This window comes from Danio rerio, chromosome 19 (genome assembly GCF_052040795.2).
Source record: "Danio rerio strain M-AB ecotype USA chromosome 19, GRCz13ab, whole genome shotgun sequence".
Classification (NCBI taxonomy): domain Eukaryota; kingdom Metazoa; phylum Chordata; class Actinopteri; order Cypriniformes; family Danionidae; genus Danio; species Danio rerio.
Window position 1 is genome coordinate 9,076,061 of NC_141039.2, and position 19,708 is coordinate 9,095,768.

Here is a 19,708-nt window from a genome sequence, read left to right on the forward strand (position 1 = left end):
TTCATTACAATAATGCATCTCTGTAAATTGGCTAAGGGAACTGATTTAGATTTTATACCAGTGCCAGGGTGGCAGATGGGGTGACAATGCTCTTTCTCAGCACAGATCTAAACCAGCAGCAAGGATACACTAAATTCAGCATGACCTTTTATATTTAGACAGACAGAGAAAAAAAAAATAAAAAAAATAAAATGAATTTATAAATACACTGTTCTGCAAATTAATGAAATAATAATAAAAAAACTGCTATAACAGAAATGAATTAAATTTGAAAATATATTTAATAAATGTAGTAATTCATAATATATGTGTATTTTTGATCAAATAAATTCAGCCTTGATGAGTAAAACCCTTCAATGGTATACATCAGAAACAAACTTGCTAAAAAAAAAAAAGAAAAAAGAAAAATGACTTCAAATAATTTCCCCTACTGTCATAGTGTGAATAAAAGAAGCTAAAATAAATGTTTACAATAATTCAAACAGGCCACTGCAAGTAAAGCATTTGTTTAACATTTTAAGCACCATAAAAATATGCCAAAACTTAACCTTTCATCGTCAACAACCATCGATTTTAACCTGGCATATTGAAAAGTGTCAATTACGATTGCTTTTCAGGTGGTTTAGTGCAACAGACTGGTGCAAATCCATTACCAACAGAAAAGTAAAGCAGTCACAGAGACACGTGAAGTGCTTAAAAAAAAAAAACAAACGCAAAGGTGAACTTACTTTGATGTTTAACCAAAGATGACAAATGCATGACAGGTACATAAGCTGTTTAGGTCAACAGTGGCATGGAAAGATTAATATACATCTACAGAAATGAAAGCTAATGCCATTTCTTTGAGAACTTCTGCAGCATACAAGCATATAAAAGGGTCTAGTCCGGCCTCTATAACCAATAAAAGTCTTCTGTATAATGTAAATGTGTGACTCAATAGAGGTGAATGTGTCTGGAATATCACTCCTACTGTGAGAGCGGAGAGAGAGAGGGAAACGGAGAGATAAGGGTGCGGAGAGAGAGAGAGTGATGTGCAGCACAGGAAGTGGATGGGGGTAAGATTAGTTTTGCTCCGGTAGTGACAGATCAGAAAAACAGGAGAGGCGAGAAGAGAGATGAAACCAGGAGAAGAGGAGGATTAGTGCCACTCGAGGGACGGTGTGTGCGTGTGTGTTTGTGTGAGTGTGTGGCTGTGGGTTTTACCGGGTGGGGGGGATCCTGGAATATGAGGAATTCTGCGAGTTCAGTGGGGATTAGTCTTGCTTGAGGAGTGTGAGCTCGAGAGGAGGGTGTGAGAACATTTCTTGATCTCGACTTGCATCAGGCGAGGAACAGCCGTGAATTCTTACACTTCCAGGGTGGCACAATGCTGAAGGTGCACCTGAAAGACAAACACGATATTTTGAAAAACTGTTTTCTAAAACTTCATGACACTTTTACGACTTGTTCAGAGAAACTAAATCTGACGCTGAAAATCACAAAGTTACTTCAAAACAGTAAGGCCCAAACCCAATTCTATTTTTGTACCCCTAGCCCTTCTCCTTGGCCCTTGAAACAGAATGTGAAGGGCAAGTGCTTCAAAGTTTACCCCTAAGAAATGGGACACAAGTACAGCACCTGCACACATCATCATATGTCATCGATATATGAGATCTATGATCGCGACTGCTGCAGTTGTTTCAGTTGCTTTATTATTTTGGTATTTATTTTCAGGAAATCACTGAAGGGATATATTATGTTATCATAACGATATAATGTGGCAATATAAGATTGCAACTATACTGTGCATTTACACAGTTTCCATATTTATCTATATAAACACACAAAAAAACAACATTAACATTATAGCAGACACTGTAAAAAGCTCATTCCTAGCCACTAGACTTTTTGACAGGGTATTTGAGTGTCATCGAGTGACAGAATGTTATGGGACTGCTATACAGGAGTTATTATTAGGGATTATAGATAGCAAAATATAGTGGTTTTCATTTTTTTAAGCATGACGGCAAAACACGAACGGCCTTATGAATATATAAAAACATTTACTGATTTAAAACAATGCCATTTTCTTACTCCTTTGTTTCAACTGTGGTCCTGAAAAATCTCAGTTCAAAGGGCTATCTAACCCTTCCCGTTAGCTCTAGACCTTCACTCTAAAGAGAACTGGGACACCCCTACCCCTTCACATGAATGCACAAAGAGAGTGGTTGGGGTTAGGAGAAAGACGATGGGGTATAATTGACCTTATTCTCTATATTAGTACCTATTGTTTATATACTACCTGAAATGCCTTAAAGGTGCTCTTTGTAAGTTTTTGACTCTTCTAAATAAAAATACCATAATATGTTTGCAGATATTTAAGAAAAATCTTAAGCAAACATTTTTGTTTGTCTGAAAAACAATGCTGAAGTCAGATATTATGCTTTGAAAATGGGCATTCCGTGCCGAAACACTGTTTGTTGTTTTGATCTTTAACCCACTAGTTTAGTCAATTATATTCTAGCACCACAGGTTGCCTTGTTGGAAAACAGTGTATTTCATTAATTCAGTCAGGAAGGTTTTCAAAGCATGCACTCATGACTGAAATGCGACCTCTGGTGGACAGTACCAGACTCCGAAATGAGACGCAGGTTCAGAGTTCCACATTAGGTTATTACTTGGCAAATAAAATAAATATCATGTCTGTAAACATTAGGTGAGCAGGTTACATTATTACCTTGTGTCCTAACAACATGCTAGTGATGAGATTTGCAGTTATAATCAATTGGGGTGTTCTCCAGAAGAAAAAATATTATCAGACATACTGTGAAAATGTCCTTGCTCTGTTAAACATCATTTGGGAAACATTTAAAAACAAAAAAATCAAAATAAAAAAAAATCAAAAGGGGGCTAATAATTCTGACTTAAATGTACTTAACTGTACATTTGCTATCATGTTTGCTTTATTTTAATGCATTTTTGATGGGAAAAAGTCTATTAATGTGCCATTTTCAAAGGCTGACATTGAAAACTGAATTAACATCTATACTGTAACTGTTATAACACTGCAATATTCAAATAACAGTGCATCATGTTTATTATTTGCTAGTAACTATCAATTCTATAAATCTCTTGTATCTTTGTGTTTTACGATGTTATTTGTGAATGCTTGAATCAGCCTGGTTTTCAGATTACTCACTAACTAGTCTGTAGTGTGTTCCCATGGCAACAGCCTGTGTTTTTTTAATGGGAGCTCTGGAAGGGAAGGAGACAGGTTGACATGATACAAAACAACTGAACAGTGTGCCTTGTTTATCGTAATACACTCCACAAACATGACATTGATGGAAAGAGTGAGGCTGAGAGGGAAAAAAATGAACTGCAGACAGAGAAAGAGATGTAGAAATTTAATGGGGGAGGGAGAGGAGGAACAGAAAAAGAGCAGAACTGAAGAAATGGCCTGTGTTTACGGAGTGACCCTTGAGGTCCACGTAGGAAGCCTGGATGGATTTTAATTGGCTTTTCACATAAATGGTATGGCAAGCAGTTTTAACATTTTAATTTTCATGGTAGTCGTGCTTGTTTTTAGATTCTAGCATCTTTTTCTGTAAGTACTGGGTTTTTTACCTTTAAAAAATATACTGGCATTTATTTAGTAAGTGTATGTGTTCATTATATACTTCCTGACAAAAGTCTTGTCGCCTATCCAAGTTTTAGGAACAACAAATAATAACTTGACATTTGTTGATCATTTGGTATCAAAAGTGGCTCATATGAAAGGCAAAGGGCTCTAGATTACGCTTATTTTACCATAATAAAATATGATCATGCCTTGATTTTTAATTATTTTATTAGGTCAGTAAGGTCTGACCTAACTTAGACAAAAGTCTTGTCACTTAACATAAATAACGTCCAGTATAGAATATAAAGTCATGGTGCAGTGGAAAAGGAATTAATTGTACGAATCCCATGGGCTTGGAGAACTGCATCCATACATCTCTGCAATGACTCAAAAAACGTATTAATAAAGTCATCTGGAATGGCAAAGAAAGCATTATTGCAGGACTCCCAGAGTTCATCAAGACTCTTTGGATTTATCTTCAATATCTTCTACTTCATCTTACCCAAGACATGCTCAATAATGTTCATGTTTGGTGACTGGGCTGGCCAATGCTGGAGCCCCTTGACCTTCTTTGCTTTCATATCCATGCAATATTCTGCAATATCAGAACTTGTGCAGCCTCTTCATTCTTGTGTATTACTCCGCCCACATAGAGTGACAGCACATCAATAGACTCACTACAGTTTGACAAATATTGCAGCTGTTGGACAACGTAATGCACGTTCGAGGCTTTTTTAGCTGAGAATGTAGTTGTTTAGATTGCAACTATGCAGTTTATTTACAAGGATAGTGCCTATTTTAAATATTTATAGTTTCAGAGATTCAGTGTGTCAGCAACCATTAGTTTGTCATAGTGAGCAGAGCAAAGACAAATGACATTCCGTCACAAGATGGCGACATAGACCACATAGTAAGTCCATAGGGAAGAAAAACATCATAAGTTTTGAACTACAGCTATACAAATTGTCACAGACCTAGTGAGTGATATTCTAAGTCGATCTCTTTCTTTTGTTTTTTGTGTACTGCTGTATTTATATCATTGTAATCTGGTAGCGTTTGCTTTGCTTAGGCTTTTTCGGGGTTAATCATTGTGAAATCCCATTTGCAACAGAGAAACACTGGGAAATCTCTGTAGAGTGATAGCATTTCATGCCGTTCAGCCATATAATCTTAAAATGCAAGCAAAATCAACTGTTATGTCATAATCGTAGACATTATGCAAGAGAATCATTCAAATACTAGCTCTAAAGTTACATTTGTGAAGTAGCAACAGTTTCTGCTGTATTGACGATCAGCTGCAGATGGGAATGACTGGCGGAGGAAAGTAATTCCTTGTGCAAACAGATTTTTGAGACTCCATGTTTGATTTTCTTTTTATACACACAGATATGCCAAAGAACTGTTGTATAAACACAGTATCACATTAGTACCAGTGCGATATGACTGTATATCGTCACTGAAGAGACACTAAGGCACTCGACCTGTGGCCTCGAGCCAACGCAGGCCTTCCATCAGTGCCCATATACAACCACATCACACTGCTACCCATGTGATATTGCTTATTTATATACCATTTGTAAAAAAATATATATAGCTAGTCCCTTAGAAAATATGTATGTGTGTCCATTTAATAGGTACTAGTACCCAATGAACAGGTAATTAATAAAAATATACAAGTATTGGCCCTGCTTTTTATTAAGTGGCCTTAACTAATAAGTACTTACACAGGAGTTAATAGTTTGTTACAATGTACTTATTGTGTAAATACATGTATTTACTGTGTACTTATGTTTGATTAAATACATGTGTAATTACATCTTTAATTAACTTTTGTAATTACATTTGTAAATACACTGTTGACCATCCCTTACACCTTAACCCACCCTTAAACATACCCATACCACCAAACCTGTTCATAACCACACCTATCCCAACTCAAAAGCACCACAAGTGTTCTCAAATACATTATAAACACAGTAAGTACATTGTATTTATTTTTTGATGCAAGTACATAGTAGTTAAGGACACTTAATATAAAGTGGGACCCAAGTATTTAATGCATAGTAAGAACTAATTTGGATTCAATAATACAGTACTAGTATCTAAAGATAAACACTAGTTGCTAATGAATAAGGACAATCTATAAAATCAATAATCTATAAAAAGGTAGTAATAAAAAAAGAAGTATACAAGTGTGTAAGAAATATGCTGTAGTAGCTAATAAATAAATAAATTATGAATAGGTAGTCTAAAAAAAGTACTATTAGCATGAAAATAAGAGACTAGACTGGTTTATACACATTTATACAGATTAAATGTTAAAACGGCCTGCCATATAGAATGGTTTGATGGAGCATTGAACATCTAGAGGGGATGACAGGAGAGACTAGAGGAAAAAAAATTGTTTATCTCATTAATATTCATATATATTTCTTTAGGTATGCTCTTATGCTCACATATGTGATTCTAAAGTGCACAATATTTACATTCTCTCAATCTCTATTTTACCTTCAGAACACATTCAAAACAGGCCTACATCTATTTATAATTTGTGCGAAAAGAATCACTATTTGCATGTAGTATAATCAAGATGTCATTTGTTCTTGTGTAAAAAATATGAATTGGTTTATATTCAATGTAATTAGCCTATTGTTAATATCAATTTGTCAGACATTTATATATAGCAATATTATAAGCAACATGTTTTATATATGTGGATCCAATATGAAACAAACAGTGATAATATCAATCTCTCAGAGATAATATCAATGCATTAGTTAACCTGATCAAACATTGACAAATAGCTTTTTACACTTAATGCAAGTTAATAAAAAGAGTTTTGTTCGTTGTATGTTTGTGTTCATCTGCAAGGCATTAAATAGCTTATTAAAATCTTATCACATTAGAACGGTGGCATTAAAATGCATGATTTCAGAAAGTAAATGAGTAGAAATGTCACATATACTTAAACCTAAAGATGTGAATGAGAACAGGCTTAAAAAAGACATGAAAAAGAATGAATTATAGGAGGTGCTGGCAGGATAAAGCTGGAGCACATGGGGAGAAAAAGATGGATGATGGTGGACAGAATGGAAAGAGCGAGACAGAGATGGATGGACTGGGACTAGTCCACACACACACACACACACACATACACACAGAGAGAATGAATGAGTGACCAAACGGAGAGAATTTCACAGATGGACTATCAGCAGTAAAGCTGATAGAGTTCTGAAAATTAGATGAAAAAGCAAGAAGAGCATCAAGGACAAAAATTAAAGTGGTTATGTAAGGAGCATATGAATGCCAGATAAAAGCATACTGTCACATTCTCCACCCCATGATTTTAGCTAAAATGACTGAAAAACATTACAGTATGCCATTTAAAATACATTATTTAGATGAACAAAGGTCTCAGGGGTTTGTAAGAACATGCTGAGGAGTATTTAATAACAGTCGTTTTGTTTTTGGAGAACTAAACCTTTAAGATATGACTGTATTTAAACTTCTCTCATGAATATGTGTACAGTAACCAGATGCCAGTGATTGTATTTATTTGTAAATTAAAAACAACAACAACACATTCTGAAACATTGCTTTGTTTCAGAATTTCTTTTTCTGTATTTCTTCGAACAATAATGTCACAACTGATGATATATCCACTTATATCAATCCAGACTCATTACAGATAGGTCTACATTTCTGAGGACAGCGAAACATAAGGTACTAGAGGTATGTGTGCTCACAGTTTTTGTTTTTGTAAATCCATCAGAGGCCACATTGTACACTCTTTGATGATCTCAAATTTATCTCGCCTATTCTCTTCTCACAATAATCCACCAGAGCGTGCAATATACACTTCAGTCGACCGTTGACCGACTGACCAACCTACCCTTTCCCTAAACCAAACCGATAGTGTTTTCAAAAGCAATCTTGAAAAAGAAAAGCAGTCTCGGCCGCATTATTTAATCATTATTTTTGTTTTTGTTTGCATGTATTTTGTTTTCTGGAACCGTTCTTCACCAGACACTAACCCCATCAACGCAAGCAACTCAGCTCCATGTCCCAAGTCCAACAGTGTAAGTGGCGAGCTACTGGGCAAACTGGTAACAACGAAAAAGCCATCTACATTGAGGTAAATGGTCAGTTAGTAGCAGTAAAAGGTACAGAAGACTTCAGCGCAGTCATACCGTAGCATTCATTTTAAAGATGAAATGTAGCGTGAGTTACTAAACCTTTGGCTACATGATTTGTGCTCTCCAGAAATGTAGACAGAGGTACTTATTCACAATGAACCTATGTTGACTTATATACACAAATGTATTTTCATCATTATTTTCGTTTACTTACCAACTGTAACATTAGTTAGCACCGTGTCGCAAGTGCTCTTTCACTAAAATAGGGGCGATGACCCAACTCATCATCCAAAATATCAAATCGTAGAAACCTTTTTTCTGTCAGCACCGGTCTGACCATTGTGAATCTTAATGGCTTTATACTGTATCAATCTGCTGTTTAGAGCCCTGAGGCCCGTTTCAGAAAGGAAGTAAGTGAAAAGTCAGAGTATTTTAACCCTGAAATGAGAGAAACTCTGGGTTTTTCGTTTCAAAATGGCAGGTTTGATAAACTGGAAAAAGCAGGGTAAGCCTATTTCTGAAAGAGAGGTAACTTTAACTCAGAGTCAGTTACTGTGATAACTTGCTCTGTGAAACTAACCTGGTCAGGAGCAGGTTTTATTCTCTAAACTCTGAGTTTCTGTCGGTCTCCTCCCCTTTTTTTAAAAACGGTATTTCTCGCCCTAGCCTTACGTTTCCACCCACTGATTTTAATGCTCATTTTGGAGATGCAAATAAAAATGATTGATGGCAGCGTCATGATGCACATAATTTTTTTTAACCGAGTAGGATAAACTTTTATTTGATAGAAAAGATCCACCTTAACTATGATGGAAACACTTTTACTGAACAAATTACAGTATGTTCATTAATAAAATGCTTGTTATAAGAGATCATATGATGATGAAAATGTGTGTGAATGGACAAACCCGCAGGCTGAGCACACTGTAAAACATCTTAAATGTTGTTTCGATTGTCGTTCATTCTAAAACGCCTTGACCATTTCAGTATAACTGTTAATATATTATTAATGACCTCCAGAGAGTCTGGAGCGTGTCAAGAGCGTCTGTTCTCCGTGTCTCATGGCTTCAAACACCACCACACGTTCATTGTTCATTGTGCATCAGCATTGTCTTCTCAGGCGCAAGTACATTTATTAAATAAAGAAAAGATTGACGCAGCTTCTTCTACTGCAGTAAATTCTGTTTTTATTGTTGATATTTGGCGCCCGTTTAATCAGGAAGTGACGATTTGTTCTCTTTGACTCGTTGGATGGAAACGCTGCTTTATTCGCACATCTTTTATGCGTTATTCCAGTTTTGCACATAAATTTAATTAATATATTTGGATGGAAACATATCTATTGACTACATTTCAGTCACACAAAGAACAAAGTCATGTACAAGAATGGCTTGTCCTTTTTAATAAACAATTAGCTTAAACTCACTGACCTTCGACAGGACATGTACTGTTTACTATTGTTTAGTAATGTTTAGTTCTGCTTACATTCTAAATGTCATATCAACCTCCATCCCTTGATCAATAAAAAAGGCAGAGACACGTGCACTTTTAAATGTATTAAACTAGGGATGTCACAATATTGTAAATACCATCATACCGCAATAGCAATTTCTTTCAATATTACCGTGGTTGTGACTCAATAAAATCATAGGTCTTTTGGTGAAAAGTTTGCTCAGGCGAATGGAGCAAATGGGAGGTAGCGGAAACTACAATTTTCATCAGCCCAGGTGTGGCCATCATCCTTTGCGGTCTGTTGTCGCTACAGATCCAGCAATGCAGAAATGAAAGGCGCTGCTAGTAGTGGCAAAGAAAAAGAGCTAAAAATGGTCGAACCTAAAGCGGGTTTTAAATCAGATGTGTGGAAGCATTTCAGTTTCTCTCTAAAAAGAAACAAGAAAGAAGAAAAGGTGACAGAAAAAAGGTTATGCAGGCACTGCCAGACTGTGCTGAAATACAAGTCTGGGAATACGACTAACATGATGGGGATTCTTTTAGTCAAGGGGACAGCAGAACACAGCATACTGCTCAGATTGATGGAGACATTGACAACCAAGAGACCTCTATCTCACTCATGGCTTGTCCTTTCGAGTGGTGTTATTTTTTTTACATGGTTTAATATTTTTTGTTATTAAAATTGAATAATTTAAGTTCCTGTGTGAATGTCATTGATCTGTTCAGTGCTGAGGTAACCTGAACATTCTAGCACTTTTTTTGAGTCTCTTCAATAGTTTTGTTTTTCCTTTAAATGATTCAATACCGTACCGTGCCATTCATACCGAGGTTTTACCGTATCGTGAAATTTTGATACCGTTACATCCCTAATTAAAACTGATCAACTTGTATAAAAGTGGGAACGCATGTAAAAATTTTATAAACGTCACACATAATATTATATAAATATTTTATTATACTTCAATATTTTAATATTTTAAATGTAAAATTTCGCATTAACTTGTAAGCTGTTTTCCCACGCTGTCTCTGTTTCACTGATGCAGTGGAGTTGCTTTTTTTCAAAAATATATGCTCATATTTGATATAACTTTGCATTAGCACATCAAGTTCAGCTGGAGAAAGAAATGGTGATCTCCTTTTTAAGATGTTGCCATTCACTCGTAATATCTGCAATCCATTGATAATGCCTTTATATAGTTGCGGTGTGCGCACTTAACTCTGAGTTGATTGACCTAACTCAGATCCGCTATTCTGAGTTTTTAAATCGCTTGGTAAATTAACTCAGAGTTCAAGTTTAAACTCAGAGTTTGTAAAACCTCCTAACTGAAACAGGCCCCCGTCTGTTATCCTGCCACAGACCCTCTCTATCTGACTCCACCTTTGCCTCTTATTTGGCCCAAAGCCCAAGCTAGCCTCAAGGCATTCAACAGGGATGAAAATCCTGGCCATTGGCTCTAGGGAAGCCCCAGCAAGGCCCTGTCAGGACCTGGAAGTTACTATGGAAACACTACTGGCCCAGGCATGTACTGCCATGACAGTGGAAAAGTGGCTTTTGCCTTTTTCCATCAGCATGAACTGGGTACTTGTTCAAAGCTGGTTCATTAATTATGAATTAATAATAATTTATGTCACATAATAAGTCAATTAATTATTGAATTTGCTGTGTAAATATTTATCTCTTTTGATATTTTTGAGATTTAAGCTCTATAGAGTAACATATAAATGTCCTTTGTGTGTTTGTCAACTGGATTTAAAGGACAACAAGCATTTTCTATTTTGGTTTTAACTATAATCAGCACAATAACAAGAAATGCTATTAAATATTCACACCTCAAAGAGTGAAAATATGACTGTAATGACTGTGACAAGGTCAAAAGTGAAACATTTGACTGCTGAAATTCCTACTTCAGACGGTGACTGGAATGAAGCATTAAGAAGGAACTACTCTGGCTCTAAACAAACACTGAAACTGCCTTTGTGGAAAAAGGGTAAATATGAGCATTGAATTGAATAGAAAAGAAACAACTATTCAACAGAACACAGAAAAATATTTGAAACGACATGGAATTTTTATTCTGAGCGTGTGAACTATCACTTTAGCTCGTAAAACAACAAAACAGATGTAATGGGAATGGACAAACAAAATAAAAAGCAGAGTTGTGCAGAATTCCTCCTCCCGTGAGGCTTGGCAGCTATTATTCCAGCCAGAATGAGTCTCAATCAATACAGGTGACTGGCTATCGGTGATCAATTACAGTGCAGGGACAGCATTGATCACGCTCAGTCAAATGTGACATAAACAAGACGCCGGCGATCAATAGCGATTCGTGGAGTTTGGCTCCGGACAAACGCTGTGCGTCTCAATTAAGCGGATCCAGAGGCACCGTGTGTGCTTTGATAAAGAGACTCATTTAGCCGCATCACGGTAAGACAATAGAGCTCACCGCCATCGTCCACCGAGCATGTGATGCCGCCGCTGAGCCGCCAGCCATCGGGGAGCCTGGCAGATCAATCATCTTTTGTTGCTTCTTGGCGCAAAGGGAAAGACAGAGATAGACAGACAGGCAGAGACAGACTGATGAATGTTGTGGCAAACAAATGAGAGGCCGCTCTGGCTCAAGTTTTTGATTCATTATTATAATTGCCTCAGTTGTTCGGTAACATGATATACTGTACGTTGTCCACTTCATCAAACAGCTCAATCCTAGCATTGACCGACCATACACAATATCAATCAAGTAAAATACAGTGGCAGTTGCAATGCTACATGTCTCAAATTCAGTCAAAATGTTCCAATGTGTCATGTTTAACCATGATTTAGTGCTGCATTTACCCTGACCTACAAAATCTTGAAACTGACAGTAAAGCTGAATGAAGATATCAAATTAAGTATGTCGCACGTTCATTTGTGCAATAACTGACAAGCATGATTGATCCCTCAAATCACTCGGTAATTAAAACATAATTTATGTCACATAATGACTCAATTAATTACTGAATTTGCTGTGTAAATATATATCTCATGCTTACCCATGCTGGGTTTATTTGATAAAAATAGCAATATATCCATGTATGCATGTACAGTGATCATCATATACGAGTACACCCCTCTCAAGTCTCTCATTTAAATTAATATTTTTCTATAGGCAGCTTTACAATATTATATTTGTGCATATACACTACCTGGCAAAAAGTCTTGACATCGATCCCAGTTGTAAAACAACAAATAATAACTTGACTTCCAGTTGATCATTTGGAAAAGTGGCAGAAGGTAGACATTTCCGGTCTGTTGAACTGTATCCAAATCATCACAAATACTGCAAAAGACCTATTAGGACTCACATGGACCCAAGATTCTCATTGAAGTCAAGTTTGGTGAAGGAAAATCATGGTTTGGGGTTAAATTCAGTATGGGGGCATGTGAGAGATCTGCAGAGTGGATGGCAACATCAACAGCCTGAGGTATCAAGACATTTGTGCTGCCCATAAAATTACAAACCAATTCTTCAGCAGGAAATCGCTCTCTCATACTTCAGCCTCCACATCAAAGTTCCTGAAAGCAAAGAAGGTCAAGGTGCTGCAGGATTGGCCAGCCCAATCACCAGACATGAACATTATTGAGCATGTCTGGGATAAGACGGAGGAAGAGGCATTGAAGATGAGTCCAAAGTCTTGATGAACTCTGGGAGTCCTGCAAGAACGCTTTCTTTGGATGCAGTCCTCCAAGTTCATGGCAGTCATACACAATATTAATTATTTTTCCTCTGCACCATGACTTTATATTCAATACTGTACATTATTTCTGTTAAGTGACAAGACTTTTGTCTAAGTAAGTCAGACCTTACTGTCCTAATTAAATAATAAAAAATCAAGTCATGATCATATTTTATTTTGGTAGAATAAACATAATCTAGAGGCCTTTGCCTTTCATATAAGCCACTTCTGATATCAAATGTTCAACTAGTAATCAAGTTATCATTCGTTGTTCCTGAAAATTGGATAGGCGACAAGACTTTTGTCAGGTAGTGTACAATAGTTAGTCAGTACTGAAGCCAAATCTAGAGCTAGTCTAACAAAATAACTTTATATTTTATTTTTAGAAAAGTTAGAAAAGAGCTTATATATTTTAAATTGATATTTCAAGGAAAAATTTTACAGCTTTTTACAGACGCTAGGACACATTTCTCAATACTTAGGTCACTTTTGCAAAACTCTTCACACAGTGAGAACAACAGAAGTTTATGTGGGCTAAACTGAGGATTATTTCTCGTTGTTTTGGCACAAAATGCATCCAATGACTACATCTTTCAAATTTCATCAATTCTTTTCTCACTCAGACACAACAACTGTACGTACTGTACTTACTGTACTTTGTACGTAAAGTACATTTTGCAGGTGCTTACATACTGTTTTCAAAACTGTTAAACGTATGTTCAAACCAATAACATAATGCAAAACTGAATAAGACAGCAAAAATTCAACAGCAATATTTTATTGAGACATATTTCAAATCTAAAAATGCAGTTTAACCAGCCCGATTAGCATTACTATTGCATCTCTATCAGTGGATGGTGTGTATACAAATTCTTCATTCATTTATTTTCTTTTCGGTTTAGTCCCTTATTAATCCAGGGTCGCCACAGCGGAATGAACCGCCAACTTATCCAGCATGTTTTTACGCAGCGGATGCCCTTCCAGCTGCAACCCATCTCTGGGAATCATCCATACACACTCATTCACTACGGACAATTTAGCCTATCCAATTCACCTGTACCGCATGTCTTTCGACTGTGGGGAAAACCGGAGGACCCGGAGGAAATTCACTCGAACGCAGGGAGAACATGCAAACTCCACACAGAAACGCCAACTGACCCAGCCGAGGCTCGAACCAGCAACCTTCTTGCTGCGAGGCAACAGCACTAACTACTGCGCCACTACAAATTCTTGTATTTAGGAAATACTTACACATATTTAATAAATATACAACATAAAATATTGTGGAATTCTGCAGTGTTCAGGAAAAATGAGTTTATTTAACCTGAATAAAGTGTTTTGGTAGTTTTAGTGCATTTTGAATGTGAAAGGAACTGTTTTGTCAAGCTGAAAGTCGGTTAGGAGAATTGTGTGAAGAGTTTTGCAAAAGTGACCTAAGCAGGGCCGGACTGGGACGAAAATTCAGCCCTGGCACTGTTGCCACACCAGCCCACATTACCACAACGACACAGCCCCATCCACGGACACGCACATTCACTATTTATTTTGGTGTAAAGATGGTGAAATAATATGACATTCATGCCAGATTTTGATTATGTCCGGGTAACCTTGGATTGGGTCGGCCCATGTTGAAACGAGGTGGCAGTTGCCGATTGGGCCAAATGCTTAACATTTATTATTATTATTATTTTTATTATCATCATCATCATAATATCACATCTAGCAAGAGATGAAAGGTGTCTGTACTTAAAAACAATACATACTAAAAAAAAACTGACCGGCCCAGATTTCAAAATTGGTCCGGCCCTTCTGGCATTTGCCAGAATTGCCAGATTGCCAGTCCGCCCCTGGACCTAAGTTCTGAGAAATGTGTCCTGGCATCTGTAAAAACTGTGAATAAAAAATGTAAAAAGAGCAAAATTCAAGAGAAACAAAAAAGTGTATACAATTTTGATGAAATTTTGTAGTTGGTAATTTTGGTAATATTTGGTAATTTTGGTAATATTTTCCCAAATATTTCACATGAATTTTAATGTATTATTCATCTTTTTCTAAAGATGCTCGGTGACTAAAATATTATTTTAATAAATATATCTGTTCAATAAATCTGTTTAGTTCAATTGCACCGAAATAAATTACCTATATTCACTGAGAGTTACAAAAATTCAATTTCAAAATAGGGTGTACTGAAAAGAACAACATTTAAATATATTTTTTAACAATATAGATATCTTTGCCTTTTAATTTTACACTTACCAGCTGAACGAACGAACAAAACGAACAAATAAACCTTTAAATCTTAGTGTACACTTTTTTTTGTGTGTGTACATACCTTAACTACTTCTCAAAAGTACTAAGTTATGATGTTTTTGAATAATCTAATAAAATTCAGGAGCTTAGCCACCATGCTATGACCTCACCGCTTTCTCCACTACTTCTTTTAAAGAAAGTGACTCTCATTGTCAAGCTATTGTGGTCTCGTTCTCACTTTCTAGTCTGTTTATTAATTCTCGTACAGTAGGTTATGAACGGCACTCACTAATGAGGTCGCCTCATCTTGACCTGGAGCTGGAGGAACAATCGACTCAAACTCTGCTGCATTCACCTGATGAAGAGAGTGTGTGTGCTGGATAGGCCTAAAATAGTCATATATAAGTCAAGCTCGCAATGCTTATTTCCACATGGCATTATCAGCCCTGCTTTTTCAGAGATCATGAGACTAATATTGAACTCCTTTTGGCCGTTGTGCCATATGCTAATCCTGAAACCAAATTACTTTTCAGACGATGGATCGGATTCAGAAAACAGCAGAGTGGTGTAAGAATGTGATCATGTAAAACACTGGCAGTGGAAATTTTTCAGTGTGATTCCACTAACAAATTGAGCAAGTTAAGAAACACACAGGTCAGCTTAATTTTGTAATGAGCTGAGTAATGCAGTCTACCAAGACACATTTGATAAACTGAACATGACACGAAAAAAAAAAAGATCACTGTTTTTATGCACTCTGTTCTCTGTGGAATTGTTCGCACTTGATACACACACTTTTTTAAAATGAGCTAAAACAACACAATTCTTGAGTTTTTTGGGTGACAACTTAATTGTTTTATGTTTAATCAACTTCAATTTGTAAGAAAATAGTAAGTTTATTTAAATACTTTATGTTGTCACAACACAAACTTATTATGTGGTAATCAGCTTTTTATTTATTTATTTTTTTTTAAAGTGTCTTAAAATATCTGTCAAACATACATTAAGATTTGTTCATTTTCCTACAGAAATCAGGCAATCAATGTCAAGAAAAAAAGGTATGGTAAGTTGACGACACAGTAAAAATTTAGCAAATGATAATACTTGAAAAATTTCACCTGCCCATATCTTTCAAGTAAAATTCAGACCTTGATTTTATAGGTATTTTATTATCATTATTATTATTATTTTTTTCCTGAATACCATTTTTCTTGACTCTAATTTAATGGCTTAAATTTTTTTCATAATCAAAGAAAGAGTTCTTTTGTTTTTTAGATTTTCCACTCGATTTTAATGGTTATACAATTTAAAAAAAATTTAAATTATTGTCTATTTTATATAACCAAATTTACGCAACTTAACATTTCAAAACTACTTTACTTGCATGTTTGCCTCACAGCAAGAAGGTAGCTGATTCGAGCTGCAAATAAATAAATAAATACATAAATAAAAGTAAAAAAATACAGAAATAAGAAAAAGAATTGTAAAAAACAATAAAAACTAAAAATAAAATGAAAATAGTAAAAATAAATAAAAGTAATATAATTAAAAAGAAAGAAAGAAAGAAAAAAAATATATACACATATACACACACACACACACACACACATATATACATACATATACATATACATACACACACATATATTTATATATATATATATACATATATATATATATATATATATATATATATATATACATATATATATATATATACACACACACACACACACATATATATATATATATATATATATATATATATATATATATATATATATATATATATATATATATATATATATATAATTAATTAAGTATGAAAGAAAAAAAACTAATTGATAAATAAAAAAATTAATAAATAAATAAAATAAATAAATTCCTATCAGGATTTTGCTGTTCTAGTTTTTCATTTATTAAAGGTCCCGTGAAGTGGTTTAAAATGTGCATTTTTGTGTTTGTTGTATCATGTAATCTCAACCGAAAAATTAAGAGAGTGTAGTGTCCTTCCCTTTAAAAAACAGACAAATAGCATTGTTTTTATCACAGCTTTGCCAGTGAGAGTGATTGAGATCAAGCACATCAAATGTAAAGCAAATGAGAAGCATCCTGAAGGGGGTGGGGCATGTCACATACTACAGAGCATTTGATTAGTCAAGATTTGATGAGAAACTGAAGTATGAGATGACGTAAAAATAAATTGTTGATCCATTTAGGAGGAAGTGACAAACTGCAAACTTTGGATGTTTATATCAGTTTTGTATTTAATAAATGCAAATTGTCACACACTAGCTAATAGACATCCTTAAAGCTAACAGACTGAAACTAACATCTATTTTTTTATTTCACAGGTCCTTTAACCCTTTTTAGAAAAATTCTATGACATTCCAACATTCCAGAATTCAATATTAGTGACCGAGTTCTACAATTCCATTCATATTTTCTGCATTACAAAAAATCTCTTTACCTGACTTTGCACATTTAAAATCCACCATCTCCTTGATAGTATTTGGGATTTCTTCAGAAACTCTTGAAAACAAGAGATTACTAGCATCTTTTCCTCAGGAGAAAAAATCTGACAAGTACTAGACGCGAGGCAAAAAGTCTCCATTTACTCTTGGCTTAATCTCATTGCTGTCAAGGAAAACAATTGAGGTTTTAAAGAAACAATCTTACCGATGGGAACAGTTAAAAGAGCCGATCTTCGCCCACCTTTCCTCTTCATCTGTCTCTATCTCAGCCTACACAAACAAACACACGCTAAACACACACACATATGCTAATGCTCTAATGCACTGGTGTCAGTCTAATGGCGCATGCTAACAGACCTCCTTTCCCCTCCTTCACCTTGAGTTTCTTCATCCAGACCATAACATCCCGTAAACAGCTCAGTGGCTTCATCAAAGCCGAGAATGAAACTAGCAGGAGATGCAGCATTATCACAGCTAATGGCTCAGAGTCCTTTAAATAAGTTCCGGCATTAACTGTGCTCTGGAATTGAAGTGTTGTGTTAATCTAATAGTCTGGGAGGTGACAGTGGGCTTTCTTCTCTAAACTCTACTTTGGTGATCACCATGGTATGAACACATAGGGGACAAGCGGATTACTTGCTTTCAAAGAAATAGTTTAACCCCAAAACTAATGTTCTCACTCTGATTCCACTGGGAATTAATAAGTGCTGTGTTTAAGTAGATCATTGTTTCATTCACTGATTGACGTCAAAATTCAGTTTGGTGACTCAAACAACTAATTCTGTGTTCAACGAGAACATTTATTCAATTTTCTCAGATTCAATTGTTCAAAACATTTTTCAATTTAAAATTACGTAAATATTTCTACATTGTTGAAAATGTATCTCTTATATTGAATGCTTTTCTTTTGATCAAATAATACTGATAATGCTAAAATAAAATAAAAATTTGAAGACAATTGTTTTCGATCCCAGTTATAAGAGCAAAAAATAATAACTTGACTTCTAAAAGGCCGATTTTTCTGATGAATCATCTGTTGAACTGCATCCCCATCATTACGAATACTGCAGAAGACCTATTGGAACCCGCATGGACCCAAGATTCTCACAGAAATCAGTCAAGTTTGGTGAAGGAAAAATCATGGTTTGGGTTTACATTCTGTATGGGGGCGTGTGAGCGATCTGCAGAGGATGGCAACATCAACAGCCTGAGATATTAAGACATTTGTGCTGCCCATTACATTACAAACCACAAGAGAAGGCAAATTCTTCCGCTAGGATAGCACTCCTTCTCATACTTCAGTCTGAACATCAAAGCTCCTGAAAGCAAAGACAATCAAGGTGCTCCAGGATTGGCCAGCCCAGTCTCCAGACATGAACATTATTGAGAATGTCTGGGGTAAGATGAAGGAGGAGGCATTGAAGATGAATCCAAAGAATCGTGATGAACTCTGGCAGTCCTGCAAGAAGCTTTCTTTGCTATTCCAGATGACTTTATTAATAAGTGATTTGAGTCATTGCAGAGATGTATGGATGCAGTCCTCCAAGCTCATGGCAGTCATAAACAATATTAATTCTTTTCCACTGCACCATGGCTTTATATTCCATAATGTACAATATTTCTGTTACATGACAAGACTTTCGTTTCAGCAAAGTCAGGCCTTACTGTCCTAGTTAATAAAAAAATCAAGGAATGATCATATTTGTTTTATGTAATGTAAGCGTAATCCAGAGGCATTTGCCACTTCTGATACCAAATGATCAACTAGAAGTCAAGTTAATTATTTGTTGTTCGTAAAACTTGTATAAGTGACAAGACTAACATTAGGTAGTGTGTGTGTGTGTGTGTGTGTGTGTGTATGTATATATATATATATATATATATATATATATATATATATATATATATATATATATATATATATATATATATATATATATATACAGTATATATATGTATATATCACTCACTATACTTTGGCTTAGTCCCTGATTTATCAGGGGTCACTACAGTGGAATGAACCACCAATTACACTAGCATATGTTTTATGCGGCGGATGCCCTTCTAGCAACCCAGTGGTG

The 19,708-nt window shown here is 35.5% G+C and overlaps 1 long non-coding RNA gene across 1 annotated transcript; it reads right to left on the bottom strand.

The window, feature by feature from the left end:
* Positions 1–264: 264 nt before the first annotated feature.
* LOC147832459 (uncharacterized) lies at positions 265–17,934 on the bottom strand. Its single transcript, XR_015516471.1, has 2 exons — positions 17,833–17,934; positions 265–1,381 (listed from the first exon to the last, which is right to left on the bottom strand). It is a non-coding gene; the product is annotated as an uncharacterized LOC147832459 (long non-coding RNA).
* Between the last annotated feature and the right edge of the window lie 1,774 nt (positions 17,935–19,708).